The sequence below is a fragment of the Symphalangus syndactylus genome, chromosome 6 (assembly GCF_028878055.3).
Source record: "Symphalangus syndactylus isolate Jambi chromosome 6, NHGRI_mSymSyn1-v2.1_pri, whole genome shotgun sequence".
NCBI lineage: Eukaryota > Metazoa > Chordata > Mammalia > Primates > Hylobatidae > Symphalangus > Symphalangus syndactylus.
In genome coordinates, this window is record NC_072428.2 from 130,843,114 (window position 1) to 130,856,385 (window position 13,272).

The 13,272-nt window shown below is 37.5% G+C and overlaps 1 protein-coding gene across 11 annotated transcripts in view; it reads right to left on the reverse strand.

Moving 5' to 3' along the window:
• The window catches only part of BRAF (B-Raf proto-oncogene, serine/threonine kinase), a 208,738-nt gene that overhangs the window by 96,658 nt on the left and 98,808 nt on the right, over positions 1-13,272 (reverse strand). The gene's annotated exons all lie outside the window — the stretch shown is intronic.

A 13,272-nucleotide genomic window follows, 5' to 3' on the forward strand; every position in this document is an offset into this window, starting at 1 on the left:
CTGCTTGGGCCCAAGAGTCTGAGACCAGCCTGGGCAACACAGCAAGGCCCTACCTCTACAAAAAAATTTAAAAATTAGGCATGGCACACGCCTGTGGTCTCAGCTACTTGGAGGGTGAGATGGGAGGATCACCTGAGCCTGGGAAGTCAAGGTTGCAGTTAGCTGTGATTATACCACTGCACTCCATTCTGGGCAAGACTCAGTCTCAAAAAATAAAATTAAAAATAAAAATCTCAAGCGACATATATGCTTATTCTTTTTAGTTACTGCACATACTCCAGGATCTAGAGAGTCTTTTTTTCTTTTAAGATAGGGACTCACTCAGTTGCTCAGGCTGGAGTGCAGCAGCACAATCGTACCTTACTGAAGCCTCAAAATCCTGGATTCTCCCGCCTCAGTTTCCCAAGTAGCTGGGACTACAAACTCATGCTAGCACACCCGGCTAATTTTTTGTAGAGACAGGGTCTGGTTACATTGCCCAGGCTGGTCTTGAACTCCTGGGCTCAAGCAATCCTTCTGCCTTGGCCTCCCAAAGTATTGGGATTACAGGCACAAGCCACTACACCCAGCCTCTGAATTACATTTTTTTTTTTTTTTTTTTTTTTTTTGAGACAGAGTCTTGCTCTGTCACCCATGCTGCCGTGCAGTGGTAAGATCTCAGCTCATTGCAACCTCTGCTTCCCAGGTTCAAGCAATTCTCCTGCCTCAGCCCCAAGTAACTGGGATTACAGGTGCGCACCACCATGCCTGGCTGATTTTTTTTGTATTTTTAGTAGAGATGAGGTTTCACCATGTTGGCCAGGCTGGTCTCGAACTCCTGACCTCAAGTGATCCTCCCACCTCAACCTCCCAAAGTGCTGGCAAAAAAACAACAGATGCTGGCAAAGCTGCAGAGGAAAGGGAAAGCTTATACACTGTTGGTGGGAATGTAAATTGGTTAGGCACTGTGGAAAGCAGTTCGGAAATTTCTCAAAGAACTTAAAATAGACCATTCGACCCAGCAATCTCATTGCTCAGTATATATCCAAAAGAAAATGAATCACTGTACAAAAAAACCACATATTTAACACAGCACTATTCACAATAGCAAAAGCATGGAATCAACCTGGTTGCCCATCAATGGTGGTTTGCATAAAGAAAATTTATATACACCATGGAATACTATGCAGCCACAAAAATGAATGAAATCACGTCCTTTGCAGCAACCTGGATGCAGCTGGAAGCCATTATCCTAAGCAAATTAACACAGGAAGAGAAAACCAAATACCAAATGTTCTTATTTCTAAGTAGGAGCTAAACTTTGGGTACTCATGGACATAAAGACAGCAATAACAGAAACTGGAGGCTACTAGACGGGGGAGGGCAAAGGTTGAAAAACTACTGGGTACTATGCTCAGTACTTGGATGATGGGATCATTTGTACATCAAACCTCAGCATCATGCAATATACCCAGATAACAAAGCTGCGCATGTACCTCCTGAATCTAAAATAAAAGTTGAAAAAAAAATTTTAATAATAATTCTCCCAAAGTCTATTTCATATAATATTTCCACAGTACTATCAGCTTTCTTAAAGGCTCTTAATTAAAAAAAAAAACAAACAGATTTATCTAAGTACAATTGACATACAATAAACTGCAATGATTTGGAGTACACAATTTGATATATTTTGAGATTATGTATATATCCATGCAACCATCATCACATTCAAGATAATGAACATACCCATCACTTTCTGAAAGGTTCCTTATGCTCCTATGTAAATCTTCCATCCTGCCACAGTCCTGTGCCCAGGCAAATATGAATCTGTTGTCACTATAGAAGAGTCTGCATTTTCTAGAATTTTATGTAAATTGAATTTTAAAATGTGTAATCATTTTTTGTCTGACTTCTTTCACTCAGCATGATTATTTTGAGATTCATCTATGTTGTGTGCATTAGTAGTTCATTCCTTTCTACTGAGTAGTATTCCCTTTTATAGACATACTACAATTCAACCATTCACCTGTTTATGGACATTTGGGTTATTTCCAGTTTGGGGCTATGACAAAGCAACTAAGAACATTCGTATACAAATCTTTCTATGAACATATGCTCCCTTTTCTCTTGGGTAAATACCGAGGAGTAGAAGGCTGTGTGATACGCTAAGTGTACATCTGACTTTTTGTGGGGGTGGACAGGGTCTTGCTCTTTCACCCAGGCTGGAGTGCAGTGGTGCACATAGCACGATGTAGCTTTTAACTCCTGGGCACAAGTGATCCTCCTGCTTCAGCCTCCCAGGTAGCTAGGACTACAGATGTACACCACTACGCCTGGCTAATTAAAAAAATTTTTTTTGTAGACATGGGGTCTCACTATGTTGCCCTGGCTGGTATGGAACTCCTGGTCTCAAGTGATTCTCTCGCCTTGACTTCCCAAAGCACTGGGCTTACAGGTGTGAGCCACCGTGTCCAGCCTAACGTTTTACATAACTACCATACTATTATTTCACAAAATTATGGTAAAATATACCTAACATAAAGCTTAACATTTCAACCATTTTTAAGTGTACAATTCAGTAGTGTTAAGTACATTCACAATGTTGTGCAACCAGTCTCCAGAACTCTTTCCATCCTGCAAAACTAAAACTCTATAACCATTAAACAACTCTCCAGCATCCCTTCCCCCAGCCCCTGGCAAGTACCATCCTACTCTGTGTCTCTGTGAGTCTGAACACTCTAGGTACTTCAATAAGTGGAATCATACAGTATTTGTCGTTTTATGACTGGCTCATTTCACTTAACATAATGTCCTTGAGATTTACTCATGTTGTAGTATGTGTTAGAATGTCCTGTTTTAAGGCTGAATAATATTCCAAGGTATATACATACCATATTTTGTTCATCCATTCCTCCATCAACAGAAATCTGGGTTACTTCTGCCTTTGGCTACTATAGTGAATAATGCTGCTATGAACATGAGTGTACAAATATCTCTTTGAGATCCTGCTTTCAATTATTTTGGGTATATACACAGAAGGAGAATTGCTGGATTATATGGTAATTCTATTTTTAGTTTTTTGAGGAACCTCTATACTGTTTTCCATAGCAGTTGCTCCATTTTACATTTCCACCAACAGTGCACCAGGGGTCCAATTTCTCCACACCCTTGCCAGCTCGTTATCTTCTTTTTTGTCTGATAGCCGACATCCTAATGGGTGTGAGGTGGTATCTCATTGTGGTTCTGATTTGCATGTTCCTAATAATTAACAATGTTGGGCATCTTTTCATATGCTGGTGGCCACCTGGATATCTTCATTAAAGAAATATCTGTTCAAGTTCTCTGCCGATTTTTTAACAAGGTTGTATGCTATTATAGGAGTTCTTTATATTCTGGATATTAACCCCTTATCAGATACATGATTTGCAAATATTTTTCCCATTCCAGGTTGGCTTTTCACTCTGTTGATTATATCCTTTGATGATCAGAAGTTTTAAATTCTGACAATAGTACAATTTTTCGATTTTTTCTTCTGTTCCCTGGGCTTTTGGCATCGCAGCCAAGAAATCATTGACAAATCCAAAGTTATGATGCTTTTCTCCTATGTTTTCTTGTAGTAAAAGTTTTATGGCTTTAACTGTTATGTTCAAATCTTTGATCCATTTTGGGTTATTCTTTCTACATGGTATAAGGGAACGGTACCACTTCATTCTTTTGCAAGTGGATATTCAGCTGCCAACACCATTTGCTGAAGAGATTCTCTTTACTTCATGGAGTGGTCCTGGTACCCTTGTCAAAGATCATTTGACCATAAATGTGAAGATTTAGTTCAGGACTCTCATCTGTCTGCATGCCAGTACCACTTAGTTTTGATTACTCTAACTTTGTAGTAAGTTTTGACATCAGGAAGCATGATGCCCCCAACTTTGTACTTTTTTGAGACTGTTTTGGCTATACGGGATTCCTTGAGATACTGTATGAATTTTAGGACAGACTTTCTATTTCTGGGGAAAAAAAAAAAAAAAGCCCGTTGGGATTTTGAAAAGGTTTCATTAAATAAAGCTGCCAAATTTTATTCCAAAGTGGTTGTACCAATTAAACACTCCTATCAGCAGTGTACGGAAATTCTCACATCCCCACTAATACTTGGTATGGCCACTCTTAATTTCAGCCATTCTAAGAGGCATGTAAGGGTATCGTGTGCCTATTTAATTTGCATTTTCCTAATGACTAATCTTGAGCATCTTCTCATGTGTTTATTACCATCCATATATCTCTTTGATGAAACTGTTCAAATCCTTTGTCCATTTTTAATTGGGTTGTTTTTTCTTTTCTTTTTTTTTGAGACGGAGTCTCACTCTGTCGCCCAGGCTGGAGTGCAGTGGCGCAATCTCGGCTCACTGCAACCTCTGCCTCCCGAGTTCAAGCAATTTTTTGCCTCAGCCTCCCGAGTAGCTGGGGTTACAGGCGCCTGCCAGCATGCCTAGCTAATTTTTCCATTTTTAGTAGAGACGGGGTTTCACCATCTTGGCCAGGCTGGTCTTGAACTCCCGACCTCGTGATCCAACTGCCTCAGCCTCCCAAAGTGCTGGGATTACAGGCATGAGTCTCCGCGCCTGGCCGTTTGTGTTCTTATTATTGAGTTTTCAGAGTTCTTTATATATTCTACATGTCCTTGATCAGATATATGGCTTACAAAGATTACCAATCTGTGGTTTTTCTTTTTATTCTCTTAATACTGTCTTTTGAAGAGCAGAAGTTTTACATTTTGATTAATCCAATAAATTAATACGTTCATTGTAGATTGTGCTTCTGGTGTCATATTTAAGAAATCTTTGCCAAACCCCAGGTCACAAAAATTTTCTGTCGTGTTTTCTTCTGCAAATTTTAGTTTTAATTTTTACTTTTCATTCTTTCTGTGTTCAATTTCCTTTATACAGTAAACCTTCTTGGACAATTCCTTCAAGCAGAGCCTATGAAAAGTAAACTCATTCTCTGGAAAGGACTTTATGGTGCATTTGCCCAAGTCAACCTAATTAAATTTATAGCTTAGCTTAGCTGAGAGATTTACAGGTACCTCTCAGTACTTTGAGTATATTATTCTATTGCCTTCTGATTTCTATAACTGCCATAAAAAAATTTCCTAGTCTAATTATAATTATTTTCTATATATTTTTTTCCCTGAGTGCTTTTAAAACAATATTCTTTGATTTTATTATGTCTATACTGGATTCAAATTGTTTGTCCAACTCAGAGATTGTGCTTCCAAAATCGTTAGATTTATGTCATTTGTAAATGTTAGCCCTAATTTATTTGAATTTCTCTCTACTCATTTATTTCTATTCTTACCTTTTGGAACTCCTTTGAGGCATATAATGCTCATTCCATTTTTCATACTGCTTAACCTCTCTTTTATATTTTCTATAACTTTCTTTACTTTCCAGAGTTCACTAATTCATTCTTTGGCTGGGTTTAATCTAGCTTTACCTTATTCACTGAGTTTTTTAAATAAATATTTGAATTTCTATGTAACATTTAAACATTTCCTACGTAATTTGCTGTAACTAACTTGACATACTGAAATTTTACTTTAAGTGTTATCTTGCTACATCCTCAAATGAGTATCAGTATGTTCACTCTTTTTTTCTAGAGACAACTGTTTCTTTTGAACTTTCTACATTTCTTTTTTTCTATGTTGTTTCAATTTTTCCAACTCCATTATAAAAATTTTCAGACAGAAAATCTGAACAAATGGTACAATTAACATCCAAATTCTTTCTTAGATTCTAAGATTATCTTCTCATATTTGCTTTTTCTCTTTCTCTGCATGTTGATTTCCATCACACCATTTGAAGTTAAGTTTCAAAGTAACTGACACAGATAGAAATGAAACAGTGGTTACTTTTAGTGAATTGGAAGGGGCACAGGAGAACCCTCTAAAGCATCAGGAAATGTTCTACATCTTAATCTACATGGTAGTTACACATGTAAAAACTCTGAGCAATATACTTCAGATTTGTACCCTCTACTGTGTATAAGTTCCATTTCAAAAAAGCATGGGTTTGGGGGGGAAGCTGCAGTCATCCTAACCTTTTATTCCTAAATACTTATGCATGTAATTCCTAAGAACAAGGACATTCTCCTATATAATTACATTACCATCCTCACATTTAAGAACATTAACAGTAATTCCATAACAATATCTAGTATTCAATCAATGTTAAAAATTTCCCAAGTCCCAAGAATTATTCTTCCCCCCCTCAGGATTACATACTGCATTTGGTTGTTATGTGCACTTGGTCTTGTACAGTGTGGAATAATCCCCAACCTTTTTATTGTCCATGACATTAACTTATCAAGGAGTCCAGGCCTATTGTCTTATAGGAAGTCAACATTCTGAATTGTCTAATTGTTTCCTCGTGGTGCTTACCTTTTTCCTCTATCCCCTGTGTTTCTTATAAAATAGAAGGTCCTAATCCAAGCAAGAATACTTCATAGATGATGAGGTTTAAATCAAGACTTCCTAAAAGTTCTACTTGGTTCTTTCTTATGAGTCTAACCTGCTGTTTTTAAGGCTGCTAATTCACTGATTGTAGACTGTTTCCTTGCATGTCTTACAACTTGAGATCTTGAGATAGTAAAGCATTATTTCTGTGAATTCTATGAGACCTAGATGGGCCAAGGGAGGGTTTCCATTGCTTCTGTGCAGTGCCTGAGTGCTATTACCACTCCAAGACCAGTTGTTATGTTCACTTCATGGCTTGAGGGTTCCTGGACAATGCAGGTAGTATAAATTTGAATCCCACACAATGATAAGAATAGGTCCATAGTTAAAAAGTCACAGGGGAAACTTTATTTAGAGTACTGTCAAAGACAGTCAAGTTTATTGTTATCTTTATGTATTCTGGTAATAGATTTCATCCTTTCACTCAAGGTAATGTCCTTCAAAGGGTCAGCTTTATGTGAGAATCTGGGTTCCAACTACCTTTTGACACAGGCTGAAGGCCCAGTGTTGTATCCCCACACATTGATATTCACATCCTTTGTTCCAGAGTGACAAACTGGCCCACCTGAGGCCACTACAGCAGAGGTCAGCAAACTTCTTCCATAAAGAAACAGAGGTTCTGTAGATGACACCATGATGTACAATTGCTCAACACCGCTGCTAAAGCATGAAACCAGCCACAGACAACATGTAAACAGATTAGCATTGTTGTGTTCCAATAACATTTTACCTATGGACACCGAAATTTTATTTTGTTTTTTTTTTTTTGAGACGGAGTTTGGCTCTTGTTGCCCAGGCTGGAGTGCAATGGCGCAATCTCGGCTCACTGCAACCTCCACCTCCCAGGTTCAAGCAATTCTCCTGCCTCAGCCTCCCAAGTAGCTGGGTTACAGGCATGTGGCACCACACCCAGCCAATTTTGTATTTATAGTAGAGATGTGGGTTTCACCATGTTGGCCAGGCTGGTCTAGAACTCTTGACCTCAGGTGATCCACACCCCTCAGCCTCCCGTGCTGGGATTACGGGCATGAGCCACCGTACCTGGCCAATATTTGTATTTCGTGTGATTTTCATAGATTATGAAATACTATTATTCCTTTAACTTTTTTCAAGCATTTAAAAATGTAAAATCCATTCTTAGTTTGCAGGCCATACAAAAATAGATGGTGGGTTAGATTTGTTGAAGGCTATAGTTCAGCAATACCTTAACATATCAGCTCCTATGCTTTTCTGGTTTTTTCAACTCCCTCTTTGTTTTCACCCTCTATAGGTTTTTCTATCGAGCTCAGCTATACATTTAAATAAACATATTTTATTCAGCATTTCTAGTTGAGAGAGATATTTCTAGACCTACTAGAATACCGCAATGTGGTATACATAAAGAATAAGTAAGTAATATCAGAGTTTCCTACAGCTTTCCTTTTCTCAATTATAATACCTCTCAGAAAAACCTTCAAGTACAAGTCTTTTCACTGGCTGCATTGTACTACATGGTGTGGCTGTACCATGATTTATACAACCATTTCTCTACTGATGATATTCTATATTTTTTTCTCATTACGATGATTTAACAAATATCCTTGTATAAACATTGGTGCTTTTATGTGCTAAATTCCCAATAGTTAGAGTACTGGCTTGGAAGATACAGTTCTTGTAAATTTTGACAGATATTATCAAAGTGCTTTCCAATAAACTGTGATACTTCACATTTCTATCCTTAACTAAGGGAGCAGTTTTCTCACTACACCCCTGCCAATAATAATTTATATTTTGCCAGACAGATGAAATGATCTCATAGTTTTAATTTGTACACTCACAACTGACTGACTGCATCTGAACAGTGTTCATGTGCTTTACTGTTCATTTGGATTTAATCTTATATGAACTGCCTATTTATATCTTTTCCCTATTTTTCTACTGGGTTTTGTCTTTTTCTTGTCAATTTTGAAGTGTTCTTTGTATATACAGAAGACTATTTACTTCTTGCTATCTGGGCACCAATGCTGTTTCCAAATTTATACAGATTATTGACTTTGTTAAGGTTTTTTTTTTTTTTGTGGGGGGCATACATAATTTCAAAATTGTATTTAATCAATCTGTCTCCTACAGCTTTTCGGCTAATTAAGTTTTGATTAAGATAGTGACCTCAACGCCTAGATTTTACATGCAGCCTACTAGATTTTTCTTGAAAGACTGACATTTTTTTTTCTTTTTGGTATTTAATCTCTTGATTCTGATAGAATTTACTTTTGTAAGCAGTCTAAGATGTGGGCCCAATTTTATTTTCTTCTACATATGCCAGCACCAAAAATTAAATAATTCACCTTCTTCTTACTGACTGAACCATTTTTTCATATTACATTTTCTGAAATTCTGGGATCTATTTCTAGATACCTATTATATTCTACTGAAATAATTTTCAGTCCCTAGATACCCAAAGTGTCTTACTTTTAATATTAGCTTGGCTATTAACTTCCATCAGATCTTTAATGGCCCTGATCCACTGCCTTCTAACCCTCAGTTTGCCAATGAGAAAACAATCCAGTTTTCATTCTCCTGTAGATTACCAGTTTATCTTTCTGAAAAGGTTCTCTTTCAACTTTCAAATTATACAGCAAGTATCCAGGTCAATCTCTGTTTTTGTTTTCCTGTTGACAGTCAGTTGCCCCTATCTATCTGAAGGCTGGTTTTTGTTCAACACAGGAAAATTTTCTTGTATTATGTCTGTGAATACATCTTCCCTCTATTTTTGTTTGCTTCTTTGTTTATTAAACAGAAGTTGGAACTTTTGCTCTCTCCATGTCTCTTATCTTTTCTCTCATATTTGCCCCCTTTATCTCATATCTTAAAAGGTATGTCTTTAGCTTTACTTTCCAAAATACGTATTAACTCTAGCTATCCTAATATTTGGCCTTTCTGTTTAACAAAAGTCAACAATCATACTTTCAATTTTCACAAACTCTGTGGCCCTCTGAATGACTCGATTTTTATATCAAACTGATTTGGCTTCAAGAATGAAGTACATCCTGAGCTATAATATTTTTACATCTTCTAGTCGCTTTATTTCTTTTCTTGAGTTTTCTCTGTTGCTGTTGGTGTTCTAGTCATATTTATAAATAAAAATTAGGTTGATTTGGTGTGGACTTACTCCTGTACAGTTTTATAGGTCCAACAAATGGCAAGTGGTTTATTATGTTGACAAACTCTGATACTGTGGTTTATAATAATACATATTTTGGTCTTCAACCCTTTGGCCTTCAACCCTAGTTCTAGGCACAGAGCTCCTAAAACTCTTGTAATTTCCTGAGTGATCAGGGTGCCAGGTGCATCTTTTGTTCTCATATTTGTCTTTGACCTTGGTTCCTGACACAGAGCTCTGATTCCCTTGGAATTTCCTAGGTGACAGGAGTATCTTTTGTTCTAACAAGGTGACTTTTGGTGGGTTCCTGAATGGAAGGTGGTCAAAAGAAAGACCAAGCCATAACGTGAACTTTCAGCCCCATCCACCAACCTCTGAGAAGTGGGGAGGTCCTAGAGATTGGCCTAGTAAATATCACACCTATATGATGAAGCTTCCATAAAAATCACTGAAATGCAATGTTCCTAGAGCTTCCAGGATGCTGAACATTTGGAGGTAGTGGAAGGTGATGCTCCTAAAGACAGCACAGAAGCTCTGCATCCCTTCCCACATACCTTTCCCTATGCATTTCTTCCATCTGGCTGTTTGTCTTTTACCTCTTGTAACATCCTTTATAGCAAACCAGTAAATGTAAGTGTTTCTTGAAGTTCTGTGAGCTATTCTAGCAAATGATCAAAGATTAGAAGATGTGGAAATCCTTGATTTATAGCCAGCTGGTCAGAAGTGTAAGTCACAACCTGGAACTTGTGACTAGCATCTCAAGAGAGGGACAGTCTTGTGGGACTGAGCTCTTAACCTGTGGGGTCTACGCTATCCCTGGGTAGGTAGTGTCAGAATTGAGTTAAATTGAAGGCAACTTAACAACAATTGCAGACAACTGGGTGGAGACACCCAGTTGATTATCTACAGAGAACTGGAGATTGCTTGGTGGGGAGAAACACCCCCACATATCTAGTCACAAAAATGTGTTGTGTTGACAGTATAGTAGGAGAAAGCAGTCTGTTTTCCAAACAGATTACTAATGGGTACAGAGGTGAGAAGTCTGGTATATTCCAGATGGAAGCAGAGTATTATTTTACTCCTGGGTAATTAACCTTTACTTTTTACCCCACTGGATTTCTCTGAGGTTCAGAGACATCTGATGTTCAGTTCTACCATTTAAACACACACAGCAGTCACACAGAACTCTCCAGGCAGAAATTTGGTTTAGAAAACTACTTTTAGAGCTTTTTCATGGAATAAATGCTATAAATTATTTGCTCCATATATACAGAAGAGGAACTAACAGGATCCCCTTGTTGTACAACTCCAGGAGGCAACATTCACATCTCTATGGACATGTGCAATGTAAGGCTATACTGGGGACTCAGGACTCAGCAACCCATTATCAGACGTCTCAAAATATCTGGCCATGACCTTTAAAAATTTTTTTTTGAATTTAGAATTTCAATGTTTTTAATTGAGTCTGGTTTGTTTTGGTTCTTCACAGGACTCACAACTAACACACACCTTCAAAATATTCATATTTACATCACCAGCTCGATTTATGAAGACACATGACTTTGTCTTCCCGCCAGAGCAAGACCTTCGACTAATTACCCTGACGACTACCCAAGAGGCAAATCCACTTCTTTGTAATCTGCTGACTACGCTATCTGCTTCATCAGGATTTTGCTAAGAATAGCTCCCTTCATGTAAGAATCTAGCTCCTAGTATTTTGTTTGGTTTTCTATTTTGGCTTATTTACGTAACCATTCATATATTTTCCATCTTCCAGGAATTCTTAAACGTCTCTAGTCCTCTGACAGAATCCTATCCTGTTTTATTATTCTTTTTACATATCTTTACTATCATTTCAATGAAATTTCTGGAGAGGAACAAAGATATGAAGGCAAGTGTTTAGTGTGCTATCTTGGACTACAAATCTAAGTCCACTTTAAAAAACATAATCTCATTCTTGGTACTTGACTTCATTTGCTGCTAGTAGGTTCTATTGCCCTTTGTTCCTGAGTGTTTAGGACAAACAGAAACATGTATTTTGATGGAGGAGCTGTCATTCACTACCACAAACAATTTTACTCAGAATGTGAATTATCCTGGCTGAGAAGATATACGTAAAGTCCTTAGCACACAACTTGGAACACAACATGGCAAATGCTCGAATAGTAACTGTTAATGTTACTAAGAATTGAGGGAAGAAAAGGAGAGGAAAAGAGGTAGTTAAGAAAAGGATTTAGATTCAGATAAAAGAGAGAATGGCAAAATAATGTTCTTGAAAGAGTTTAATACCACAAACCCATTTATTGATGATTTATAAGGCCTTTTAAGTTCATGATACACAGTTTTTCTGAGTATTGAATACAAATTGTTAAACTGGGAGTATGATGGACAAGAACAAGTTACTTATTTAATCTAAGCCTAGCCAGAATAATTAAGGTAAGCCTAGTCAATTGCCTAATAGTTATTCATTTATGATCATTTTATATCTTTGAAGAGTCTCAGTTGTTTTTATTTCTTTTTAAAAGGGAAATTATAAGCTTTAGTGATGCTTGTAAATTTCTCTTGGCCTCTCTCATAAATATGAGGAGGCTAGTTAAACTTTTTTTTTTTTTTTTTTTTGTTTTGTTTGAGACAGAGTCTCGCTCTGTCGCCCAGGCTGGAGCGCAGTGGCGCGATCTCGGCTCACTGCAAGCTCCGCCTCCCGGGTTCACAGCACTATCCTGCCTCAGCCTCCAAATTAGCTGGGACTACGGGCACCCGCCACCACGCCCGGCTAATTTTTTTGTATTTTTAGTAGAGCCAAGGTTTCACCGTGTGTTATCCAGGATTGTCTTGATCTCCTGACCTCCTGACCGCCTCGGCCTTCCAAAGTGCTGGGATTACAGGCGTGAGCCACTGCGCCCGGCCGGAGGCTAGTTAAACTTAATCATTAGGTTGAGAAATTTGAAAGGCTCCAACAACCCCAATTTTACATTTGTATATAGAAACTCACACAATTACTAAGTTTAGCAGAACCTGGAAGGAACAATACCGTGATGAAGAGAAGGGAAATGCCCGGGACTGAAGAACACATTTCCTACCTTCTGTTCATGAATACAGACAATAAAGAATTAATTTAAGATCTACTGGGGATGGGATGTTTGCCACAGTTTTGTTAGGCTGCTTCAAAGATTATCTATTCACGGATAATTCATATGTTGATATTCCCCCTTTTAACTGGGGCATCCCTGGAAAGATATGCTTAGTAATTCCCCATCTTAATGTGGGAAAAATAATTTTAATTTCATTCTACCCAACAGAATAAAGAGAAAGGGTAGGAGAACTGGATTTGTTTTACAAATTGATTTGTAATTCTGTACAATGAAAAATTAGAGTCCATTTTTTACAACGAACTTTTGTCTGTACATGGAAAAAGGGCAGAAAAAGTATGACTTTTTATTTTATTACTTTTTATTCCCTGACAATAAATGATGCCTTTAGAAAGCCATATTTCCTAAGATAAAAACTTACAGGCTGGTAACTTGTAACTCCATTAGTTTTCTAAACTCATATGCAGGAATTCTTAACTTCTGAGAGTAAAACGCCTCTATAATAACATTTTTTTCTTAAGTCAGAAAGGAATTTTTGGAACATTAAACAATAACCAACT